The sequence below is a fragment of the Dendrobates tinctorius genome, unplaced genomic scaffold, assembly GCF_039654945.1.
Source record: "Dendrobates tinctorius isolate UK_male_01 unplaced genomic scaffold, ASM3965494v1 ptg000062l, whole genome shotgun sequence".
Taxonomy (NCBI): domain Eukaryota; kingdom Metazoa; phylum Chordata; class Amphibia; order Anura; family Dendrobatidae; genus Dendrobates; species Dendrobates tinctorius.
In genome coordinates this window covers 6,776,014-6,803,454 of record NW_027361730.1, presented here as the reverse complement: position 1 = coordinate 6,803,454, position 27,441 = coordinate 6,776,014, and positions in this window count along the sequence as shown.

The following is a 27,441-nucleotide window of genomic DNA, read 5'->3' as shown; positions in this document are numbered from 1 at the left end:
TCCTTGAAGTTCTTGATGATTCGATAGATTGTTGACTGAGGTGCAATCTTTCTAGCTGCGATACTCTTCCCTGTTAGGCCATTTTTGTGCAGTGCAATGATGACTGCACGTGTTTCTTTAGAGATAACCATGGTTAACAGAAGAGAAACAATGAGGCACCAGCCTCCTTTTAAAGTGTCCAGTGGTGTCATTCTTACTTAATCATGACAGACTGATCTCCATCCCTGTCATCATCAACACCCACACCTGTGTTAATGGAGCAATCACTGAAACAATGTTAGCTGGTCCTTTTAAGGCAGGGCTGCAATGATGTTGAAATGTGTTTTGGGGGATAAAGTTAATTTTCTAGGCAAATATTGACTTTGCAAGTAATTGCTGTTAAGCTGATCACTCTTTATAACATTCTGGAGTATATGCAAATTGCCATTAGAAAAAATGAAGCAGTAGACTTTGTAAAAATTAATATTTGTGTCATTCTCAAAACTTTTGGCCATGACTGTAAGGGGTTTCAGTTGTTCTGGCACCTAAGGAGCTCTGCCAGTGTGACATGGCACCCTCCAACCATTCCAGCAAAATTTGAATTCCAATATGGCGCCTATTCCCTTCTGAGCTATGCACTGTGCCTCAAAAGTAGTATTCCCCCACATATGAGGTATCGGCGTACTCAGGAGAAATTGCACAACAAATTTTATGGTGCAATTTTTAATATTATCCTTATGAAAATGCAAAATTTGGGGACAAAATAACATTTTTTGTGAGGAAAATGTGTTATTTTTATTTTCTTGGCTCAACATTATAAACTTCTGTGAAGCACCTGGGGGATCAAGGTGCTTACCATACATCTAAATACATTCCTTGAGGGGTCTAGTTTCCAAAATAGAGTCACTTGTGGGGGTTTTCACTGTTTAAGTATAACAACCCTGCTGGCATCACTGCATGACCTCCCATCCCCCGCACACCAACTTACTCACTGCTCCTGGTCATGCTGTGAATTCTGTCTGCTGAGAGCCCTGTGCTCTGTGTTCTGTGCCTCTGCTCTCCTGCATGCTTCCTGGCTATGTGTGTATAGGGGGGCGGTGCCAGAACTCTCTGGTTCTTATGCAGTCAGGGTGCACCTGTCTAATCTGTCCCTAACCAATTACCTAGAGCCCTCGACTATATAGGTCCACCACACCCACTGGAACATTGCCTGTGCAATGTCTCAATTCAGTTAGCGCCTTGCTGCTGAGGAAGCCAGGCCCTGTTCTGTGTATCTCGTTCTCTGGAGGAATACTCCTAGCCTTGCTTAGCATTCTTTGTCTGCCCTCAAGGAGGCTGCATATCCTGGCCTCTGTGTCTCAGTCCTAGCTTTGTGTTTACTTGTCCTACTGCCCTCCTGGAGGCTGTATTTCCTGTTCCCTGTACCTTGTCTTGTACTGTCTCCCCGTCTCCTTGTCTGTGGCTTCCATCCCTGCTGTGTCTTTCCTTGTGTCCTCCCTGTCTGTGCTCTGCACCTTTTGCAGGCTCTGTCTGTGCTCTTCACCTTTGCAAGCTGTCTGTGCTCTGCACCTTTGCTAGCTCTCTTTCTGCTCTGCACCCATGCAGCTCTGCTCCTGCTGCTGCAGAACCTCTTGCTGCAGCTTCTCTCCACAAACCTTGCGCTTCAGCTTTGCTCCACTCCTGCTGTCGTTGCAGAACCTCTTGCTGCAGCTTTACTCCACACTCCTGCGGCTCTGCCTATTCTGCACTCCTGTGACTCCGCCTACTCCGTGCTCTTGCATCTCCACCTACTCCGTGCTCTTGCGGCTCCGCCTACTCCATGCTCTTGCGGCTCTGCCTACTCCATGCTCTTGCGGCTCTGCCTACTCCACACTACTGCGGCTCCACCTACTCCACACTCCTGCAGCTCCGCCTACTCTGCACTCCTGCGGCTCCACCTACTCCGCACTCCTGGGACTCCGCCCACTCCGCACTCTGTCCTGTATCCATACCTGCACCTCCAGTGTGAACAGGTCCAAACCTGTCCCGTCATATTCCTTTCCTGCTGGCCAGTACCTGCTCCTGCTGTGTGAACAGGTCCCTCCCTGTTCCTTCGTACACCACACCTGCCTGCCCTGTGTCCCAAGTCATGCCTGCCTGCCCTGTGTCTCCAAGATGTGTCTGCTTGCCCTGTGTCTCCAAGCCATGCCTGCTTGCCCTGTGCCTCCAAGCCGTGCCTGCTTGCACTGTGTCTCCAAGCCGTGCCTGCTTACCCTGTGTCTCCAAGCCGTGCCTGCTTGCCCTGTGTCTCAAAGCTGTGCCTCCTTGCCCTGTGTCTCCAAGCCGTGCCTGCTTGCCCTGAGTCTCCAAGCCGTGCCTGCTTGCTCTGTGTCTCCAAGCTGTGCCTGCTTGCCCTGTGTCTCCAAGCCGTGCCTGCCGTGCCTACCTACCTGTCTATAGCACCTGTCCGAGTGACTTGTCCCCATGTGGGATCAGCAGCCACAGCCAGACACCACCCTGGAGTGGTACCCGACAGCTATCTGCCGCACAAGCCTGACCTCACCATCAGAGGCTCCAGCGAAGACCGAGGTAGCTGTCGTAGTCACGCCCCTTCCAGGGTAGTCTGGTTTGTGGCACAGTGGGGCCACAACCCCCCGGCTTGCGCCTATCAGCCAAGGCACGAGCGTGACATTAAGCACATCATAGGCTCTCCAAATGGGACATGAATGATGTCCGCTAATGATTCCAGGAAATGTTACATTCAAAAAGTCAAATGTCGCTCCTCCCGTTTTGCACCAAAATAGTAGTTTTCTCCTTATATGGGGTATCAGCATACTCATGAGAAATTGCACTATACATTTTATGGCGCAATTTCTCCTGTTACCCTTATGAAAATGAAATATTTTGTGCTAAAAACATATTTGCAGGGAAAATTTGATTTTTTTTATTGTTGCAGCTCAACATTATAAACTTCTCTGAAGCACCTGTAGGTTCAATGTGCTATCCACACATCTAGATCAGTTCCCAGAGGTGTCTAGGGGGATTTTCTCTGTTTAAGCACATCAGATGCTCTCCAAATGCGGCATGGTGTCTATCAATTGTTCCAGGAAATGTTGCATTCAAAAAGTCAATTGGTGCTCCTTCCCTTCCAAACCCTGCCGTGAGCCGAAACAGTGATTTTCTCTCTCATATGGGATATTGGCATGCTCAGGAGAAATTTCACAACAAATTTTGTGGTCCATTTTTTACTATCAACCTTGTCAAAATAAAAAAATTTGGATCTGAAGTAATTTTTTGTGAAAAAAAAGTTATGTTCATTTTTTTCCCACATTACAAAAATTCCTGTGCAGCAACTAAAGAGTTAATAAACTTCTTGAATGTGGTTTGAGCACCTAGAGGGGTGATGTTTTTAGAATGGTGTCACTTTTGGGTGTCTTCTATCATATAGAATCCTTAAAGTGACTTCAAATGTGATGTGGTCCCTAAAAAAATGATTGGTTTTGTAAATTTTGTTGTAAAAACAAGAAAATCGCTGGTCAACTTCTAACTCTTAAACTTCCTAACAAAAAAATTTGTTCCAAAATTGTGCTGATGTAAAGTAGACGTGAGAAATGTTACTTATTTACTATTTTGTATGACATATCTTTGTGATTTAAGGGCATGAAAATTCAAAGTTGGAAAATTGTGAAATTTTCAAAATTTTAGCCAAATTTCCATTTTCTTTCACAAATAAACTCAAGACATATCAAAGAAAATTTATCACTATAATGAAGTACAATATGTCTTGAATAAACATTTTCATAATCATCGAGATTAGGGATTAGCGACTTTGCCTTTTTTTGGGTCGAGTCGGGTTTCATGAAATCCGACTTTCGCAAAAGTCGGGTCGAACGAAATCGGCTGACTATAGGGAAAAAGAAACACAAAACCCAATGCAAGTCAATGGGGAAGCAAAGTCGGCAGGGAGTGGAAGACAATAAACACACCTACAGTGCCCATTTCAATGCCAAAAACATCAATTCTTATAACTGAAGCTTGTCAACCTTAATTTACTTCCTAATAATAGTTACGCATTGAAAACTGGGGGTTATTTGGCTAAAGTTGGTGGGGGGGTTGGGCTGGCTCCAGGTTTTCATGTGCCCTGGGTCAAAGAGTGTCAGTGAGCCCCTTTAACACATACCACAACTCATGATGCTCCGATACGCCACAGAAATATAGGTATAGTACAATGACACATACTTCACTGCTTACATGACATGACTGATCTATTTTAAATTGTACAATAGCTCAAAAACAGGACAGTATATTACTCCATACAGTGTTATGGCCACCACATTGTGCGCCATACAGAATAATAAGCCCCATATATTTCTCCATACCAAATAATTAGTCACATATAATGTTCCATACAGTATCTGATGAGCTCCACATAATGCTCCATATATAATGGGCCCCATTTGTAATGCTCCAGTGTATAATGTGCCCCTTAGATGCTGTTTCAGTGTCTGATCTGCCCCATTTACATTGCTCCAGTATATGATGGGCCTCATGGATGATGCTCCAGTGTATGATGGGCTCCAATAATGATCCATATATAATGGGCCCCATTTGTAATGCTCCAGTGTATAATGTGCCCCATAGATGCTGCTCCAGTGTCTGATCTGCCCCATTTACATTGCTCCAGTACTTGATAGGCCCTATTTTTAATTAACCCAGGCATGGTATGTGAAAAGAGCTCCATGGAGTAATCTGAGGTGTGTGTTCCACATCCTTCACTTTTGGTGTGGGTAAAGGACACAAGGAAAGGGGTTGCTTCTGACCAGAAGTCTGCAGTTACGACTCAGTGCTTGCATTTTTTGCAATTTCAGAAGAGGAGGCGATAGAGCTGGAGGCTGTTTCAGCAATGTAAGCCACAAACAGTTCCTGATACTCCATCTTTAAAAGCAGTCTACCTACTCCCAGAAAAGGGAGCCTTACAGGCCTTCCAGAGCTACACCATGACGCTGGCTCAACACCTCCTGCGTGAGCTGCTATTGTGTTTTTGGCACTACCAGCAGATGCACCACAACCACCATCAGTACCAGGTGGCCCTCCACGCCCACATCTGCATCCTCTTCCACCATACTTCCTCATGTTTTTGAAAATGGACCCAAAATACCAGCAGATATATGGTACTGTATCAGAAGCGTACAGCTCTATACAGTCTATGTATAACAGTAAATCTCCGTATATATTTCATGAGGCATAGAAAGGCGCTCACAGGCTCAGTATGGATTACCCAATAAAATAACAAGTTGAAAAAGGGTACAGTATCACCAGATACAAGGTATATATAGTACAGTGTAAACATTATGATTCTCCGTATACATTTCAGGAGGCAGACACAAACGCTGTAAGGCCCAGTATGGATTACACAAGAATATGAAAAGCTGTAAATATGTTATGTAACACAAGCGTACAGCTGTATACAGTGTGGGTGTAATCTTAAAGTTCCAAATATATTGCCGGAGTAACAGATAGATGTTTACAGGCTCATTATGGATTACACCAGAATCTAAATAGCTAAAAAGGTTGCTGTATCAGAAGCGTTCTGCTGTATACAGTGTTGGCCAAATTGAAAATATCGGTATATATTTCCGTAGTCACCCTCAGACGCTCACTCAGTTTGGTTTTGACCATAATAAAAAATGTTGTAAAAAAGGTACTAGATAACAAGATAGCAAGTATATATTTTTTAGGGTACAATTGAAATCTCCATATAAATAGTCACGTAGTCACTCTCAGACGCTCACACAGTATGGATTTGACCGTAATGCTAAATGTCGAACAAAGGTACTGTATAACAAGATACAACTGTATCGAGTATAGTGTAAAAATTTGTTTCTCCGATTCACTGTATATATAGAAGGCGTAACCCACACATGCTCACTCACTATGGATGATGTAGGGAAGGTGGACTGACAGACAAACCAGCATGTAGTGAGAAGCAGAGGTGTAGCGCAGTGTAGGTGTGAAACCGCTAAGATAAAGAGAAAGGGTGCATTGTTTTAGCTTTCCCATTGGAGAGCAGTGGAGAGTGTAGGAGTGGGACTGAATAACTGCCATTGGTCAGAGTAATGTTAGGTGATGGTGGGCGTAGTTACCAGAACTGGAAGTATAAAAGGCTGAGGGAGTTCTGTTGAGGAAATAGAGACAGTGGAAAGGCTCCAGAGAGGACTGACAGTTGAGGTGGTCACGGGGGGGTGGCCCAGAGGATGGTAGCCGCAGATGAAGACGGCCTGGGGCTATCATACGGACGGTGTGCTCAGACTGGTGTAGCATGTGGTGGTTGGGCCTAGGCCAGCCACAGTGGAAGAGCCACAGAAGACACCACGATTATAGTTACAAAGGAAGTGAAGGTACTGGGGTCTGTATACAGAGAAATGTGAAATGGCTGTGGTGAATTGCTGTTGTTGACAGGAGGATGGGCACTAAAAACGGACCTGTTCAATACAAACTCTGTCTCAGTCTCGTGTTTGTCTGCGGCAAGAAGAGAGTCCCCCCCTCACTGTTGGTTATAATACAGATGATACCTTAATACAAATTTTTGAAACTTGTACTGTATCAGCACATACCAGGTGTGTCCAGTCTAGGGTTAAATTTCCATCTATACTTCCAGAGTCAGACACAGAAAAGAATGGGAGACCGCAGGATGCAAAGCTCTGGATTCCCGCTGTGCAGCTGCAGGAACCTGACGCCTAACACACAGACACTCACAGGCTCACTATGTATTACACCAGAATTAAAAAAGTAGAAAAAGGGAAAGGTATTCATAGCGTGCACCAGTATACAGTGTTGTGGTACTTTTAAATCTTCGTATATATTTCAATCTCAGTAAGCCAGTCCAGAATCTCCGCTACTGGAAACTACATGGATACAAGTATAGACGCAAAGTCGAGTGTTAGCAGAAATTTTGGAATTACTCATCGTGGGTAAAACTCCCGGTAGATGTTGTAGAAGCGATGCAGATCCTCAATTACTGTGTCTGTGGAGAAAGCGAAAAAGGTTCTTTATGAAGAAAGGATTGCTTTATCGCAGTAGCGTGGATCACATCACCGTTACTCATCTCCATCAAATTGTGATCACAGGGAGAGATGTACCCATGGTCCGCACTGCCTATCATGATGTGTCTGGTCATTTTGGAGTGCAAAAGACAGAAGCCACAGGCTGTAGGCGATTCTATTGGATTGGCATGAGAGGAGACATTGAAAAATGGTGGCAGGAATGTCACACGTCTGTGACTATCACAACTACGAAAGGTCATCATAAACCACCAATGCATCCGCTTGTAAGTTGATATCCATTTCAAATGGTAGCCATTGATCATCTGAAGGTAGAGGCTAGCAGGACAGGCCATTGCTACATCTTAACCATCATTGATCTACACCAAATTTCTAGTGGCCGTCCCTGTGAAGGATTTAACTGCCCAGACTACACAGCGGTGGAGCAGGAAGAGGTAAGTATTGCAACTTGCAAGTGATGTGGCCATGACCAAGCAGGGGGCCACAATCATGGTCGACGGTACTTGCACAGGGCCCCTCATAGTACACTGGTGTGTCTAATGGCGAGTGGGCCCTCCCACCATCTGAGACACTGTATTGTACTATGAGGGGCCCGTGCCATTGCCGTCGGCCATCAGTAGGCCCATCCACCGATTCAGAGCAATGGCACTAGCCCGGGTGCGCCAGGTCTTGACCCCAGCTGTTGGGAGAGGGGTGGGCAGCCCAGTTAGGGAGGTTTAAAAATTGGCATATGTAGATGTGTTGACTGGACATTCAGCTGCTGCAAAGGGCTTAACTGGGCAAGTCTGAGGAAGAGGAGGAAAAAACCGAGGCACTTTTCTGGTAACCTTTGTGTCATCAGGGGAAGGTGGGACAAAATCCTTTGAAACCTTTGCATGGTTCATTTTAATGAAGGTTAGATCATCAACATTTTGGGTCGACAGATGGGTCCTTTTTTCTGTCAGGATTGATCCAGCAGCACTGAAGACTCTTTCAGATAACACACTAGCAGCAGGGCAAGCGAGCTCCTGTAAGGCATATTGTGCCAATTCAGGCCAGGCGTCCAGTTTAGAGGCCCAATAGTCAAAGGGGAATGACCTGTGAGGGAGAACATCGATATGGGAGGAAAAGTAGTTTGTAACCATAGTTGACAACTGCTGCCTCCTGTCACTTTTAATTGATGCAGTATTAGCAGTTGTGTGAGCGGTACTTGAGAAATCATTCCACAACATGGTCATTAAACCCCTGTCTCCAACGCCACTTCTGCTATGTGCACCACGAACACCTTTTCCATTGTGCCCACTATGGCTCGAGGGAGAACCAGCACCGCTGCTGTGTGCTGGGAAAGCCTCAAACAAACAGTTTACCAGAGTTGCTTGTTTGTTTGCCAATATTATCTCTAGGTTCTCCTGTGGCATGATGTTGTGTAACTTGCCTTTGTAGTGTGGATTGAGGATGCTGGCCAGCCAGTAGTCGTCATCCCTCATCATTTTGGCAATGCGGGGGTCCCTTTTTAGGATCCGCAAGGCATAATCGCACATGTGGGCCAATGTTCCATGTGTCAATGATGCACTGCCCGTGGTGGGTGGAGGAGCAGTTTCTGGCAAATCCACATCCCTACAGTCATGCACAAACACTGTCCCTGACCTTGGAATGCCAAAATTTTCTCTTGCCCCCTGAGAAACATCCTCCTGCCCAAAATAATCAGCCCCCTCATCCTCATTCTCCTCCTCTTCCTCTTCTTCCTCCACCTCATCCAGGACAGTTCCCTGACCAGACAATGGCTGACTGTCATCAAGGCTTCCCTCCTCCTCCTCCGCTGCAGACACCTGATCCTAAATGTGCATCAAACATTGCATGAGCAGATGCATAAGTGGGATGCTCATGCTTATGATGGCGTCGTCTGCGCTTACCAGCCGTGTGCATTCCTCAAAACACTGAAGGACTTTACAGAGGTCTTTCAGCTTTGACCACTGCACACCCGACAACTCCATGTCTTCCCTCAAGCTGCCTGCCCATGTATCCTCCCACAAATGCATTACAGCCTGCCTCTGTTCGCACAGCCTCTCAACCATGTGCAGGGTAGAGTTCCACCTTGTTGCAACGTCTATGATTAGGCGGTGCTTGGGGAGGTGGAGCAATTGCTGCAGCTTCTGCATACGACTGGAGTGTATGGCCAAGCGACAGATGTGCGAGCACAGTCTTTGCACCTTATGGAGCAGGGATGTTAACTCCAGATAATCAGATAATTATTAAGGAAGCACTGCACCACCAGGTTCAAAGTGTGAGCCAGGCAAGGTATGGGTGTGAGTTTTGAAAAGGCCTATGGCTGCCACAAAATTACGGCCATTATCACTGACTACCTTGCCTGCCTCAAGATGTAGACTGCCCAGCCATAACTCTGTTTGTCGCTGCAAGTAGTCGGCCAGTACCTCCACGGTGTGTCTGTTGTCGCCCAAAGACATCATCTTTAACACAGCCTGATGACGCTTACCACTAGCTGTTCGATAGTGGGACACCTCGTGTGCAACACTGCCAGCTGTGGATGTAGTGCTTGTGCGACTGCGCTCTGTGGACGAGCTTTCACTGATAGACGAGGAGAAGGAGGAGCGAAAGCCTACAGCCAACTGTTTCCTATACCGCAGGCTATGCAGCACTGTTCCACCGCTGCTGTCCCCAGAGGAGCCTGCATCCACCACATTAACCCAGTGCGCAGTGATGGACATGTAACGGCCCTGGCCATGCCTACTGGTCCATGCATCCATTGTGAGGTGCACCTTTCCACTTACTGACTGTTTTAGTGCATGGACAATGCGGTCTTTCACATGCCGGTGGAGGGCAGGGATGGCTTTTCGAGAAAAGAAGTGCCAACTGGGTAGGTCATAGTGTGGGACAGCGTAGGCCATGAGGTCGCGGAAAGCTTCGCTTTCAACCAAACGGTAGGGCATCATCTCTAATGAGATTAGTTTGGCAATGTAGGTGTTCAAACACAGTGTACGTGGATGAGAGGATGAGTACTTTCTTGTCCTACTCACAGTGTCTGGTAGGGTGAGCTGTACTGGAGAGCTGCATAGTAGCGGTGGACCGGATGGAGTGAGAGGGGGTTGGTGATGGTATTGGTGGTGATGGCCTAGATTCAGTGTTGTGTTGCAAAACCATTGTGATTCCCTGAGTGCTTTGGCCTTGCGACGACACCTCCACATTTAGTGCTGGTGGTGTGCTTAATGGTGGCGGTGGTCTTACAGTGTGGGTAGCGATGGAGCGTTGTTGGCTACTTTCAGTCGGAGCAGGTGCACATGTGCTACCTGAGGTTTTGTAATCCGTCCACGCTTGCAAGTGCATGTTGATTAAATGTCTAAGCATGCAACTGATAATCAAATTTCTGAGTTGTTTACCTCGGCTAAAGGTCCTTCCGCACTTCTTACAGGTAACCTTTGCCTCATCAGTAGGATTTTGGACAAAATGCCACACTGCACTCTTCCTACTATGGTAAACATTTTCTGGCCTTGCACGCTGTGCTAAGTTGACCGTCTGGTCAAGCTGTCCTGCAACTCTTTTAGTTTTTCTTCCACATTTTAGGACAGCTACAGGCCTGCTAGATAACCGCTGCTGCAATGTCAATGCCTGCTGCGGATCCTTCTCCTTATCTGAACTATTGCCAGCGCCACCCTCCTCCCCCAATAGATGCCAATCTGGGTCCAGAACTGGGTCATCCATCACCTCCTCTTCAAAGTCATCTGCACCTTCCTCTTTACCTTCCTCTGTGTCACCGTGCAAAGTGGTATAGTAGGCGGGAAGGGGCACCTTGGTTTTTTTATCAGGGTCAGATTCTGGCTCAATAGACTGCGAGGGCAATATAGTGCTGTGGGTCAATGTACCAGCAGAATCATCTAGCAGTGGCTGTGCATCAGTGCACTCCATGTAAGATTCATCTTGGACTGGGGAATTCAGGATTTGACTGGATAACCCAGGCATGGTATGTGAAAAGAGCTCCATAGAGTAATCTGAAGTGTGGGCTGCCGCATCCTTAACTTTTGGTGGGGGTGAAGGACACAAGGAAAGGGGTTTTTTATGACCAGAACCCTGCACTGACGACTCCGTGCTTGCAGGTATCGACCATTCAGAAGAGGAGGCAATAGAGCTGGTGGCTGTTTTGGCAATGTATGCCAAAACCTGTTCCTGATGCTCTGGCTTTAAAAGCGGTTTTCCTACTCCCAGAAAAGGCAACCTTACAGGCCTTCTTGGGCCAGAGGATGACGCAGGCTCAACACCTCCTGCCTTAGCTGCTGTTGTGATTTTGCCAGAACCAGCCGATGCACCACCACCATCAGTACCAGCTGCGCCCCCCTGCCCACGTCAGCGGCCTCTTCCACCATACTTCCTCATGTTTGGGAAAATGTACCAAAAATACCAGCAGAGAGATGGTACTGTATGAGGAACGTCCAGCTGTGTAAGGTGTGTTAAACAAATTAAATCAACGTATATATTATGTTAGTCACAGACACTCTCACATGTATTGGACTGTAATCCAACAAGCAGATATATGGAACTGTATCAGAAGTGTACAGCTGTATATGATTTTTGTGCAACTAGCAATCTCCATATATGTATTTACGGAGTGTCACACACACACACACACTGACTAGGTATAAAGTGACTGTAATGCGAACGGCAGATATACAATACTGTTGGAGAATCGGACAGCTCTATACGGTGTGTGTATGGAAAATTGTCAAGTTCCGTGTATTTGTATATGGACTCAAGTGCATTAAGGCATATCAAATATGAAATATATGAAGTACGAATAGCATAATGGCTTTTGTAATTCTGAAAAAACATATGAGACACTTAGCACAAAATTTGGCCAAAAGATGTGAGCCCATTCACCAACGTCAAGGTGATCTCATTGAACTGGTCCCTATTCTAACTGCCTAGTGTGAACTAACCTCTGGCTAATAACATGGTAAAGCCTGTATTTATAGGAAGATAGGAAGCAAAATGTGATTGGATGTAATTAAAATCACAGCCTGATGAAGGGCGGAGTGCTCAGTCAGAAAGCTAACATACAAATGACAAAAAACTGACGGCACATCTAGAACTAGTCTGAATAAGTGCATACTAAAAATCAGCTTACATATCAAATTAAGGAAATGGTTGCACTCAATTGCATTAAGGCATATCAAATATGTAATATATGAAGTACGAATAGCATAATGGCTTTTGTAATTTAGAAAAAACATATGAGATACTTAGCACAAAATTTAGCCAAAAGATGTGAGCCCATTCACCAACGTCAAGGTGATCTCATTGAACGGGTCCCTATTCTAACTGCCTAGTGTGAACTAACCTCTGGCTAATAACATGGTAATAACATTTGGTATGTAAATGCTCAGTAACCCACCAGGACAAAATAATGAAATTTGGAGTGCTTTGAAAAAAGCAGTTTGAACAGCAGTGTGCACACAGCAGTGCAGCTAGCAGGTAGCCTTAAAAGGCAGCCTAATCACCACTAGCACTGCTGCACACAACAAAAATCCTCCCCTTTCACTGCACACTACTGTAACTGTACAGTGAAAAGCTCTATCAGCAGAAGCAGTTTTTTTTTTCTTCTTCCCTGCCTAACGCTCTCCCTGTTCAGAATCAGCAGCAGCACCTCTCCCTAATAATAATAATAATAATAAATTTTATTTCTATAGCGCCGACATATTCCGCAGCACTTTACATTTCAGAGGGGACTTGTACAGACGATAGACATTACAGCCTAACAATAATCACATAGATCATCATAACAGATACCTAGAGGAATGAGGGCCCTGCTCGCAAGCTTACAATCTATGAGGGAAAAAGGGGAGACACGAAAGGTGGGTGGTAACAATTCCCCTGATTGTTTGGACCAGCCATAATGTTAAGTGTGTAACAGTACAGACACAGAGGGCTAATGGATGCATAAAGCATGTGGGAACATGATACGGGGAACCTGGTTATGGTAAAACTTTTGACTGTGCCACATAGGGATAGTTACAGTCATGGCCAAAAGTATTGACACCCCTGCAATTCTGTCAGATAATACTCAGTTTCTTCCTGAAAATGATTGCAAACACAAATTCTTTGGTATTATTATCTTCATTTAATTTGTCTTAAATAAAAAAACACAAAAAGAATTGTCCTAAAGCCAAATTGGATATAATTCCACACCAAACATAACAAAGAGGGTGGACAAAAGTATTGGCACTGTTGGAAAAATCATGTGATGCTTCTCTAGTTTGTGTAATCAACAGCACCTGTAATTTACCTGTGGCACCTAACAGGTGTTGGCAATAACTAAATCACACTTGCAGCCAGTTGACATGGATTAAAGTTGACTCAACCTCTGTCTTGTGTCCTTGTGTGTACCACATTGAGCATGGAGAAAAGAAAGAAGACCAAAGAACTGTCTGAGGACTTGAGAAACCAAATTGTGAGGAAGCATGAGCAATCTCAAGGCTACAAGTCCATCTCCAAAGACCTGAATGTTCCTGTGTCTACCGTGCGCAGTGTCATCAAGAAGTTTAAAGCCCATGGCACTGTGGCTAACCTCCCTAGATGTGGCCGGAAAAGAAAAATTGACAAGAGATTTCAACGCAAGATTGTGCGGATGTTGGATAAAGAACCTCCACTAACATCCAAACAAGTTCAAACTGCCCTGCAGTCCAAGGGTACAATGGTGTCAACCCGTACTATCCGTCGGCGTCTGAATGAAAAGGGACTGTATGGTAGGAGACCCAGGAAGACTCTACTTCTTACCCCGAGACATAAAAAAGCCAGGCTGGAGTTTGCCAAAACTTACCTGAAGAAGCCTAAAACATTTTGGAAGAATGTTCTTTGGTCAGATGAGACAAAAGTAGAGCTTTTAGGGCAAAAGCATCAACATAGAGTTTACAGGAGAAAAAAGAGGCATTCAAAGAAAAGTACATGGTCCCTACAGTCAAACATGGCGGAGGTTCCCTGATGTTTTGGGGTTGCTTTGCTGCCTCTGGCACTGGACTGCTTGACCGTGTGCATGGCATTATGAAGTCAGAAGACTACCAACAAATTTTGCAGCATAATTTAGGGCCCAGTGTGAGAAAGCTGGGTCTACCTCAGAGGTCATGGGTCTTCCAGCAGGACAATAACCCAAAACACACTTCAAAAAGCACTAGAAAATGGTTTGAGAGAAAGCACTGGAGACTTCTTAGGTGGCCAGCAATGAGTCCAGACCTGAATCCCATAGAACACCTGTGGAGAGATCTAAAAATGGCAGTTTGGAGAAGGCACCCTTCAAATATCTGGGACCTGGAGTAGTTTGCCAAAGAAGAATGGTCTAAAATTCCAGCAGAGCATTGTAAGAAACTCATTGATGGTTACCGGAAGCGGTTGGTCGCAGTTATTTTGGCTAAAGGTTGTGCAACCAAGTATTAGGCTGAGGGTGCCAATACTTTTGTCCGACCCATTTTTGGAGTTTTGTGTGAAGTGATCAATGTTTTGCTTTTTGCTTCATTCTCTTTTGCGTTTTTTCATTTAAGACAAATTAAATGAAGATAATAATACCAAAGAATTTGTGTTTGCAATCATTTTCAGGAAGAAACTGAATATTATCTGACAGAATTGCAGGGGTGTCAATACTTTTGGCCATGACTGTAGGTTAATGTATTGAGGCAGTAGGCCAGTCTGAATAAATGAGTTTTCAGGGCACGCTTAAAATTGTAGGGATTGGGGACTAATCATATTGACCTGGGAAGTGCATTCCAAAGAATTGGCGCAGCACATTTATAGTCTTGGAGACGGGAGTAGGAGGTTCTGATTATGGAGGATGCTAACCTCAGGTCATCAGCAGAATGGAGGGCACGGGTAGGGTGGTAGACTGAAACAAGGGAGGAGATGTAGGGTGGTGCTGAGCCATGGAGTGCTTTGTGGGTGAGGGCAATAAGTTTGTACTGGATTCTGGAGTGGATGGGTAGCCAGTGTAAGGACTGGCACAAGGTAGAGGCATCAATGTAACGATTGGCAAGGAATATGATCCTGGCTGCAGCATTCAAGACAGATTGGAGGGGGGAAAGTTTGGGAAGAGGGAGACCTAATCGGTTGGTGAATGGGCTCACATCTTTTGGCCAAATTTTGTGCTAAGTTTCTCATATGTTTTTTCTAAATTACAAAAGCCATTATGCTATTCGTACTTCATATATTACATATTTGATATGCCTTAATGCAATTGAGTGCAACCATTTCCTTATTTTGATATTCAAGCTGTTTTTTAGTATGCACCTATTCAGACTAGTTCTAGATGTGCCGTGAGTTTTTTGTCATTTGTATGTTAGCTTTCTGACTGAGCACTCCGCCCTTCACCATGCTGTGATTTTAATTACATGAAGAGAGTTATAATAGTCCAGACAAGAATGAATAAGAGAAACAGTAAGAGTCAAAGGTAAGAAAAGGTCAAATTCTAGAAATGTTTTTGAGATGCAGATAACAAGAGCGAGCCAGTGATTAGATGTGGGGGGTGAATGAAAGCTCGGAGTCAAGTATGACCCCAAGACAGCGGGCATGTTGCTGGGGAGTAATAGTGGAACCACACACGGAAATGGCAGTGTCGGGTATAGGTGCATTAGTTGAGGGAGGAAACACAAGGAGTTCAGTCTTTGACAGGTTCAGTTTCAGATATAGTGAGGACATGATGTTAGACATAGCATTTAGACAATCGTCGGTGTTTTCTAGAAAGGCTGGCGTGATATCAGGAGAAGAAGTGTATAATTGGGTGTCGTCAGCATAGAGATTGTACTGGAAACCAAATCTACTGATTGTTTGACCAATAGGGGCAGTGTACAATGAGAAGAGGAGGGGGCCTAGAACCGATCCTTGAGGAACCCCAACAGTAAGGGGAAGATGAGAGGAGGAGCCAGCAAAAGATACAGTAAAGGAGCGGTCAGAGAGATAGGAGGAAAACCAGGAGAGAACATTGTCCTTGATGCCGATGGAGCGGAGCATAGTGAGGAGGAGCTGATGATCCACCGTGTCGAATGCTGCAGAGAGATCCAAGAGAATTAGCATGGAGTAGTAACCGTTAGATTTCGCTGTTAGTAGATCATTGGAGACTTTAGTGAAGGAAGTTTCAGTAGAGTGTAGGGAGCGGAAACCGGATTGGAGAGGGGTTGAGAATAGAGTTATCAGAGAGATAGCGGATCAGACGGGAGTGGACCAGGCGTTCCAGGAGTTTAGAGATGAAGGGAAGATTAGAGACAGGTCTATAGTTAGCGGCACAGTTTTGGTCGAGGGATGGTTTTTTAAGTAGTGGATGTATAATGGCATGCTTAAATAAGGAGGGAAAGATACCAGAAGAGAGAGAGAGGTTAAATTTTTTAGTTAGGTGAGGGGAGATAATTTCCTGTCGGATATGATCAATTTTTTCTTTGAAGTAATTGGCCAGATCGTCAGCTCGAAGCTCTGTGGTTGGGGCCTGCACTCTTGGGTTGAGCAGGGAATGAAAAGTGTCAAAGAGACGTTTCGGGTTATTGGACAGTGAGGTGATGAGGGTGTTTAAATAGGTTTGTTTGGAGAGGTGAAGGGCAGTGTTGTATGTTCTAAGCATAAACTTATAATGGATGAAATCTTCGTGTAGATTGGATTTTCTCCATAGATGTTCAGCACACCTGGAGCACCGCTGCAGGAAACGTGTTTGCAGGGTGTGCCAGGGTTGTCGCTGTCTTTGTCGTGTTGTTCTATGTATAGGAGGTGCAAAATCATCCAGGGCAGTTTGAAGTGTTTCATTGTAATGCTTCAGTGCAGAATCAGGACATGAGAGGGAGGAGATAGGGGCCAATGAAGACTGCAAGTTCTTCGTAAGTTTCTGGGTGTTAATGGCCTGTATGTTTCTATAAGTATGGACAGTGTGGGTGACGTGAGCGGCCTGGCAGTTCTTGATAGAAAATGAAAGAAGGTTGCGATCAGAGAGCGGGAGAGGGGAATTTGTGAAATCATTCACTGCACAAAGCGGAGAGAAGACCAAATCGAGGGAGTTTCCGTTTTCATGCATTGGAGAATTAGTAAGCTGCGAAAGGCCAAACGAGGAGGTTAGAAATAAAAGGTGAGTAGCAGATGGGGAGAGGGGAAGAGCAATGGGGATGTTGAAATCACCCATGATGAGGGTAGGGATGTCACAGGAGAGAAAATGTGGAAGCCAAGTGGCGAAATGATCCAGGAACTGATGGGAGGGGCCAGGGGGACGATACACTACCACCACTCGCATGGAGAAGGGGGTGTAGAGTCTGACAGCATGGACCTCAAAAGAAGGGAAGACTAGTGAGGATACTTGAGGGATAACCTGAAAGGTACATTTTGGTGATAGGAGCAGACCAACGCCTCCACCTGCTCTTTTTTTTCTGATCTTGGGGTATGAGAGAAGTGTAATCCCCCATATGAAAGAGCAGCAGCAGCGGTAGTGTCTGACTGCTGGATCCAGGTTTCAGTAAGAGCTAGGAGGTTAAGAGAATTAGAAAGGAAGAAGTCATGGATGAAGGAGAGTTTATTACACACTGAGCGAGAATTCCAAAGGGCACAATTAAGAGAGACAGATGGCATGCAGGGAATATTAATAAGATTAGAGGTGTTTCTGAGTGTAGCAGTTGGGGGTTTGACTTTCTATAACATGGGGGACCAGGGTTGGGAGCAATGTCTCCTGTGACTAGGAGAAGGAGGATAGAAAGAGTGAGCAGATGGTTGAGTGATTTGTGAGAGCGTCTCTTATGTTGAATAGTGGGACGGAATGGATCTGTGCAATTTAACAATGTGAAAAGAGTGTGAGTGCTATACACAGGAGAGGAAAGGAGTGAGGGGCCGATATGGATGGAGTGTGGAGAGTTAATGCCAGGGCGGTGGATGTGTGTGAATACAGCGGCCAGGATATAAATTACACAAATGCATATGGTATATATTTTTTGTACTCCAAATGTACAGGGAGTAGATGTATATAAATGTCTTACCTGTCTCCTGCCCTGTCTAACTGCCATGTTATAACTGCCAGTACTTTGATAAACTGTACTTCACTAAAGTGTGCATAAATGCCCCCTGCATAAATGCTCCTCCAAGCTAGGTCTGAATATATAGGAATCTAAGGATTAGATTTTTTTTATCTCTCTCTCTCTCTCTCTTCTCGTTAATCAATTAAGCTAAAATAAGACAGCAGGGCACAATAAAGGTAATTATCAGACAAACCAATGTCCAGGCCTACATGCATCATAAACCACTTTGAAAAGTTTCTTGACCTCAGAGCAAAAGGGGACAAGCAGAGTAAGTTGAAATAAATATATACCAGACATAAGCTTGCAGAGTTGAAAAGACATATATAGCATTCAGGATTAACTGCTTGCTGACATTGAATGGAGGAGTTGATTCAGAGTAGAGATTGAAAGAGGTGGTTACCAGAAGATCGGCAGAAGTAAGATGGCGGTTGGCGTTCACAGCCTTTTATACCCACTGTGACGCCACACAAAGCCAGCCAATCACTTCAATGCCCTTCTCTAAGATGGTGCTGGCCGCTGCGCATGTCATCGCGTTGCCCACAGTGTGCGCCCTCCATCATTGGGTGAGAAAAGGCGCTGAAAGCATCATTTGAAACGCAACTTTGGCGTGCTGAAAGGCGACCTCATGGCTGACCTCACGCTACGGTCGGGTTTTGATTGGCGAAACCCGACTTTGGCGAAAGTCAGCGATTTTTGAATCTGACCGACCTGTTTCGCTCAACTCTAATCGGGATCCATTGAAGCGTTCTAGAGTTATAATCACATAAAGTGACAGTGGTCAGAATTGTAAAAATTGGCCTGGTCATTAATGTGAAAACCACCTTTGGAGGGTAACAAGGGGTTAAGGATATACAAATTGGAAAGTTTGAAAATTAATTTTTTTTTTCAAAATTTCCTCAAAATTCCAATATTTTCACAAATAAACTCAAAATATATCGGTCAATATTTACCATTAAAATAATGTACAGTATGTCATGAAAAAACAATCACTGATATACGTTGAAGTGTTCATGTTCCTACGCTATTAACTCATAAACACTAGTCAAATGTAAAAAAATTGGCCTAGTAATTAAGGTTAATATTTGTCACTGAGGTGTTAATGCAAAGTCCAAACACTGGCTGTCAGAAAGTTTAATTGATAGTTAAGCAAATTTTAATTGTGTGTTTATTTTTTTATATTCATACTCTGAACCACAATATATTTATACCAAATGGTACAGAAATAAATCCATATTTGTCAGAGACAAATTTTACAACTACTAACTTACTTAAAGAATTATACTTGCCAATGCTGTTCCGTTACCTCTCCCTGTAGTTTCTTGTGCAGCCAAGGATTTTATCTACTTGAATTTTATTCCCTTAGCTGCTGAGAAAAGCCACAGAGATAGTGGAGCCTTGCACAGAAGTACATTGTTATGACTTTCAAGTGCTATCAGAAGTCATTTGGCCGCTTTGGATATGTACCATTATATCACTCTCCTGAAACCAGAATATGTCTCTTAATGTGCAGCCTGACTTGTAGAAACCCATCATTCAGGAACAGTGGGAGGGTTATGGCAATAAAGTAAAATGCCGGTATCCTAATTTCTTCTAACATCATGGTTGAGCTCTCATGGCAAGCAGAGGAAAGCAGAAACTAACAGCTCATAGCCTACTGTAAGGGACAAGGTCAGAGCTTACTCTGATCCCACTGCTTTAAAGGGGTTGTCTGGCCTTAGAGTACAAGTCTGCAGTCACTTTATTTGACTGCAGACATGTGAATCCTTGCATCATGCACACTGTGCGCTGTGAGAATTCTCTGGTGCTGGGAGCTAGAAGTCATGTGACTAAGTGTGCAATTTGCATACTTCATGAAACATTCCATCTAGACGTGTTCAGCATTCCTCAATGCAGTGGTATTGAGCAAGGCCATGCATATCTAAGGCCGGTTTCACATTTGCGTTAAAGGCCGCAGCGTTGGCCTGCACACGGCCGCTGCTAAGCCCCGCCCCTGCCGCGCCTCCGCCGGTAGCTCCGCCTCCGGGCGCATGACGCTGCATGCGTCATGCGTCCCCTATCTTTATCACTGAGGACGCAGGCCGTGCGCAGTATGCGTTTGGCGGCACCTGCGTCCATTTGATGGTGCGCCGAGCGCAACCAAATTGCAACAGGTTGCGTTTGGCGCTGGTCGGCGCACCGTCAAAAGGACGCAGGCACCGCCAAATGCATACTGTGCACGGCTACATGCGTCATGCGCCCGGAGGCGGAGCTACCGGCAGAGGAGTGGCAGGGGCGGGGCATAGCGGTGGCCGTGTGCAGGCCGGCGCTACGGCCTTTAATGCAAATGTGAAATCGGCCTAAAACTGGTGTATTACTGCATGTAGGAACATCTCATACTTGTGGTCACATGCCCACTGCTTCCTATGCTGGATTGGACAATCCTTAAAGTGTGAGGTAACTTCGTACTCATACCCTAAGGCTGGACAACCCCTTTAACCATTTAAATGTTGTTGTCAATAGCAATAGGTGAGAATTTAAAGAGCTTAATAGAAAATTGTGGCTTCCTTCCAGTGGCGGTCCTGTAATGTGAGCATTTGCGTGACACTGACCTAATAGGTGGCTGTCAATTAAACACAGCAGCAAAATGTACTTTTCCAATATAAAATCACATTATACTGTACAGTACAAGAATAGTGAAATTTAGAGGAAATAATAACTATTCCCATGGTTATAATTAAATATGCAATAATGGTAACACATTATTTACAATGCCATTATAAAACAAATCAACGGTAGCATTTTTTTCATTAATCCACTCAAAATAAATGTGAAAATCTAATCAACGAGTTACAGGTTGTGAACTTATCAGATTTCTAAATTTGTACTTAAATTTGACCTAAAACTTTATCAGATTTCCACTTAACTCCTAAAATAGATAAACAAAACAAAATCCAACAAATGAGGCAAAAATATAGGACTGTCATTGTTTTATTGAGGAAAATGATATAATATTGCATATCTGGGAATGGGATAAGTACCGTATTTTTCAGATTATAAGTTGCACTTTTTCCCTTCAATAATGTGGCTTTGCCTTACCAGGCGTGGTGGAGCAGGGTCCCGGGTCGCTGCTGGAGGTGGAAAAAGTGGCACGTTGCTGCAGGCCACAGGCTTGGATGAGGGGATGTTTCGATGTGCTCCGCTGCGGGTGAAAATGGCTGTGGTGCTCTGTGGTGCGGGGGGCTCAGCTGACATTTTGTGAAAGCCCAGAGCCCCCCATATACTTTACTGTGATGCGGTGGCCTCAGGGAAAATCACTGCGAGGCGTGGCACATGCTCAGATTGAGATCTCGGCAATGTGATCTCATCTTGAGATCACGGGAGATGAGATCTCGGCACCCGAGATCTCGTTGCCGAGATCTCAAACTGAGCATGTGCCACCCTCGGTGGCCATTTTCCGAGAGGCCACCGCATCGTAGTAATGGATGTGCAGTGGGCTCTGGGTTTTCACAAAATGCCTGCAGAGCCCCCTGCAACACAGATCACTGCAGCCAATTTCACTCTCAGTGGTGCACATCGAAACACCCCCTCATCCCAGCCTGCGGCCTTCAACAATGCGCCACTCTTGCCTCCTCCATCAGCGACCCTGGGACCCGCTTCACCGCAGCCACCACCCCTAGTAAGCAATACGACGCATGAATTGTAAGAGGCACTACCATTTTATTAAAAAAAAGGTTTTTTTTACTATTTTCTCCACAAAATTTGGGGTGCATCTTATAATCCTGTGCGTCCTATAATCTGCAAAATACGGTATGTGAAATTTTGTTTTAAACATTCCCAGTAATTGTTCATAAGTCCTGCACATCGAATCATAGGTATTTTAGTCTATTCCTCCCTACAAAACAGCTTCAATCACATTATGTAAAGGGAATCTGTAATCAGAAATTCACACCCCAAACTATTTATATGGGCATGTAGATCTTTCAAAGACAAATCCAGCAATTTTTTTCTGCACCACTGAACAGTGTGTTGACAGCAAAAATACTGCATACTATACGCACATTTTTGTCACACTTTTAGGAATGTTGTTATATGCATTTTTGCAGCTTTTTTGTGATTTTTATCCATTCATTTGAATAGGTCTAAAGAGCTGCGAAAACACTGAAAGAATTGACATGCTGCGTTAAGGTAAAAATGTGACCGAGCTAAAAAAATGCACAGATAGAAACTCACAGTGTGCATAAGATTTTGGAAATCTCATTGAACAAGCTGGTATTGTAAAACACTGCCTATTACGAAATATGCTGCATAAAATATTCAATAAAAATGCTGAAAAAATATAATGTGTGAACATACCCTTACATAGCCAGTCCATTATTCTGTTTTAATTAATATGCCAATTAAGCTGAAGTACTATTATAGATCTGATGCTTACATCACTCTAGCTCTACTCTTCTCCAAGCCCTGCCATGTGGTTGATTGAGGATTCTTTTGCCTAAAGTCACCCAGTATAGAGCAGTGATGGACAACCTTTCTGAGACCGAGTGCCCAAACTGCAACCTGGAACCCAATTATTTATGATGAAGTGCCACCCGGGCAATTTTGTGTGATGAAAAATGTGTAGTGGTTGTCTCAAGGTACTGCAGCGCTGCCCTCATTCAAAGTGAATGAGAACTACCTTTTCCCTGTACAGCGCTTGCCGTCCCTAATCCCTGATGATCAATTTTATTATGTCAACAATTCATTGATTTTAAACTTACCTTTGCAGTCTTCTCTTCTGTTCAGCAGGGGGGCTTCAAGCTTGTGCGTGCTTAATCTTATCACACACTGAAACTGAGCCACTCACACTGCCCTTTCGAGACACAGCAGTTGGATTGGTCTTTAGGGAAAAAATGCAGAATATTAGATAGATAGTTATTAGCATGGAATGCAAGCAGATTCTACCCTGAAATATGCCCCATCACTGTCCCCTTCTTGTAGTAATATACCCCATCATTGTCCCATTCTTGTAGTAATAAGCCCCATCATTGTCCCCTTCTTGTAGTAATATGCCTCATCATTGTCCCCTTCTTTTAGTAATGCAACCAATCATGATCCCCTTCATGTAGAAATGTCCCATCATGATCCTCTTCATGTAGAAATGTGCCCCATCCTGGTCCCCTTCATGTAGAAATTGCCCATTCCACCACCTCCTTCATTTCCTCCTCACCACCGGATCATTGCCCTCTCCATCTCTCCCATAATTACCCTCTCCCCCATCATTGCCTTCTCCCCTTCACCCCATCATTGCCTTCTCCATCACTCCCATCATTGCCATCACCCCTATCATTTCCTTCTCCATCACTCCCATCATTGTCCTCTCCCCAACACCCCCATCATTGCCTTCTCCATCACCCCCATCATTGCCTTCTCCCTTCACCCCATCATTGCCTTCTCCATCACTCCCATCATTGCCATCACCCCTATCATTTCCTTCTCCATCACTCCCATCATTGTCCTCTCCCCAACACCCCCATCATTGCCTTCTCCATCACCCCCATCATTGCCCTCTCTCCATCACCCCATCATTGCCTTCTCCATCACTCCCATCATTGCCTTCTCCATCACTCAAATCATTGCCATCACCCCATCATTGCCTTCCCCATCACTCCCATCATTGTCCTCTCCCCATCACCCCCATCATTGCTTTCTCCGTCACCCCCATCATTGCCCTCTCCCCATTACCCCATCATTGCCTTCTCCATCACTCCCATCATTGCCCTCTCCGCCATCATTACACACACACCTCTTACGCACACACACACACACACACATGTATATATACACACATCTCTTACACACACACCTCTCACCTCTCCGCGCACTCGCCAGCAGCTTCCTCTCACTGGCACAGCAACGACGGAGCTGAATGATGATGTCATCCAGCCCCGCCGCTGACTGCCATGTGAGGCAGGAAGCTGCAGCTCCGAAGCGAGTACACTTGTAGATGAGGCGATACCGCGTGCCATAGGTTCACCATCACTGGTATAGATGCAGCCAGACAAGCAGAAGGAAGTGTTGGGCGAGGTATAATGCTTATAGAAATGAGCAGTTCAAGTCAAACTTCCTGAATTTTGCTATTCTTTTAGAGCTCAAACACTTTGAAAATCAATTCTCGACTCACAAAAAAAAGCCGTCACCATTTCCTACACTAGTTACATATCATAGAGTAGGCGAATATAATTTTGCATAATCAAGCAGGGTACTAAATAATGCCCAGCTGCTATGGAGATCATATACTAGTTTATGAAGCGGATTGCGATACCTTCTACAGTGGTGGTAAGTAAATCAGTGGCTCCCTGGGGCATCAGAGATCAGTGCTTCCCAGTGGAGCACAATGGGGTGCAAGACTGGCATATGTATGACAGCATCAGATTCCATCACCAAATTCACCAGGTAAGGGGATTATATGCATTATTCGTGTGGTGTCTCTTTCTCCCCCATTATCCAGTATTTATAGCCTTGCAAATTTAATTACCACAAATGAATTTTTTGGGAGAAATTTGACAAAGCTGGAGAATTTGAATTTCAAAAAGATCCACTCATCTTCAAGAGCTGGAGTAACACAGGCTTCAGATACACAACAGATCTTCGGCCTCATTTGCGTATCACTTCAATTGGATTTCTCAGTAATGGAGAAACAGACTGGCTCTCCTGTTTAATATCACAAAAACAAATTATTTGTATTGTTATTATTATTGCAAACAATGGGTTCTATTGTGGAAAAGTAAAAGAAAACCCTCATATACCTGCAATAGATGCATCGCTAACGAATTGATAGAATAAGACTCAACCCACAAAATTATGGCTCCAATATGTTCTTGCTTTACAGTGAGTGTTTTTTTCTCAGCGAATAACACATTAAATGCTTTTATCTGCTCCTATGCATACATTTATTGCATTGATTATGTTATGATAATAATGCAAGATCCTTTGAAAAATGATAACAGGAAAATATTTGTGTAAATGTAACGTGAAAGCTGAAAACATCCAAAAAGTGTACCCGTATACCAAATGTAATCATGTCTAATGCTTCATTGGTGGGGAGTAGTAAATACTGTATGTTGAGGGGAAATGGTAACATGCTATTGCAGCATGTTTTCATCAGTGTGATTCTTATTCTTCGTATCGATTTTTCCACATTACAAAGATAGAGTTTTATAGTTTCTGAATAATGACTCATATTCAGAATGAACAACACGGGACAAGCTTGCCAACTTATGTATGCATTAAAAGATGCATTATTTTTCAATTTGTTGTACTTTTGTCCTATAATTATTAATTTTTTTTCATTACTTTACAATGTAGAATTTCACTGCTGCTGAGAAAAGAAAGCACCATTTAGTTTGGCAAAATGAAAAGAGAATCTTCCATTCATATTGGAGAATATTCCTACTAGAGAATATCCATAGTCTACAGGACACCAATTTGATCTACTTAAAAAAATACATTGGGAAATTTTTTTAAAAAATTCTGGAATAAAAGGAGGTTTTCACTTATCACCTTTGGATTTCACAACAACTCCTCTGCCTCCAAGCTTCAAGTATGCCGGAGTGGATGCGCCACTTGCCCAAACCGTGCATTCTCTGGACACCTCAGCTGGCTGAATCATGTGCTCAGTGTTCAAGCTACCTTAAAGGGAATTTGTAAGCAGTTTTTTGCTATTTAATCGGATAGAGACATAATATAGGTCAAGAGAGCCTGATTCTTGGGATGTGTCACTTATTAGGCTATGAGTCAGAGTTTTAATACAATCAGTGTTTAATCAACAAAAGATTATCATTGCCTGACTAGATGCAAACCAGCCCAGTTACTGTGTAACCCCGCCCCTACCACTGAATGACAGCTTGCTGACAATTCAGTGTACACATAAAGCTGTCAATCAGGGGAATGGGCTGGGTTATACTCAGCTCAACATTCTGACCACTGCTACATTTATAACAGAGAAAACAGGGATTCTATCCCAAGCAGTCCAGTAAGTAACACATCACTGTAATCAGACTCTCTGCTCCTACATCATGCAGCTCTCAGATTCCACAGCAAAAGCCTACTGACTGATACAATTTAAGATTAGTGCTTATAGTTCTTTTAAAAAGAGCCTGCTCTTATAAACAGTTTGTGGTATTGCAGTACATAGTGTAATCAATCAGATGATCAAAGGTTCAAGTCCAATCGAGGTTTATATATATACTAGCTGAAGAGCCCGGCGCTGCCCGGGCATAGTAACTAACTGTGGTTAGTTATAGCAAATTATAATTATCCTTCATCCCATAGTCCCGTGCCCATATACCCATCATACATATCCACGATCCCATAGGCCCGTGCCCATATACCCATCATACATATCCGCCATCCCATAGTCCCGTGCCCATATACCCATCATACATATCCTCCATCCCCTAGTCCCGTGCCCATATACCCATCACACATCCTCCATCCCATAGGCCCATGTCCATATACCCATCACACATCCTCCATCCCATAGTTCCATGCCCATATACCCATCATACATATCCTCCATCCCATAGTCCCGTGCCCATATACCCATCATACATATCCACTATCCCATAGGCCTGTGCCCATATACCCATCATACATATCCTCCATTCCATAGTCAAGTGCCCATATACCTATCACACATCCTCCATCCCATAGTCCCATGCCCATATACCCATCACACATCCTCCATCCCATAGTCCCATGCCCATATACCCATCATACATATTCACCATCCCATAGTCGAGTGCCCATATACCCATCACACATCCTTCATCTCATAATCCCATGCCCATATACCCATCATACATATCCTCCATCCCATAGTCCCGTGCCCATATACCCATCATACATATCCTCCATCCCATAGTCCAGTGCCCATATACCTATCACACATCCTCCATCCCATAGTCAACCATTATGACATCATAATGAGCGGCGGGGCTTGCAACCTATGATGACATCAGCATCGCCATGGCAACTATTATGACATCATAATGAGGGGCGGGGCTTGATACACACACACTTTTTCCCCGTTATGTAGATAGGGGCAAAATTGTTTGGTGAATTGGGTTAATATTTCGCCTCACAACATAGCCTAGGACGCTCTCGGGGTCCAGATGTGTGACTGTGCCAAATTTTGTGGCTGTAGCTGCGGCGGTGCGGTTGCCAATCCCGGACATACACACATACATACATACACACACTTGAGCTTTATATATTAGATATATATATACTAGATGGTGGCCCGATTCTAACACATCGGGTATTCTAGAATATATATGCAGTTTATTTGTGAAGATTTAATAATAATGCAATAATGCACCCCCCAATCCTGATATGTATGGTTCTCTCACCCCCAATCCTAATATGCATGCTACCCCTCAAACCCCTATCCTGGT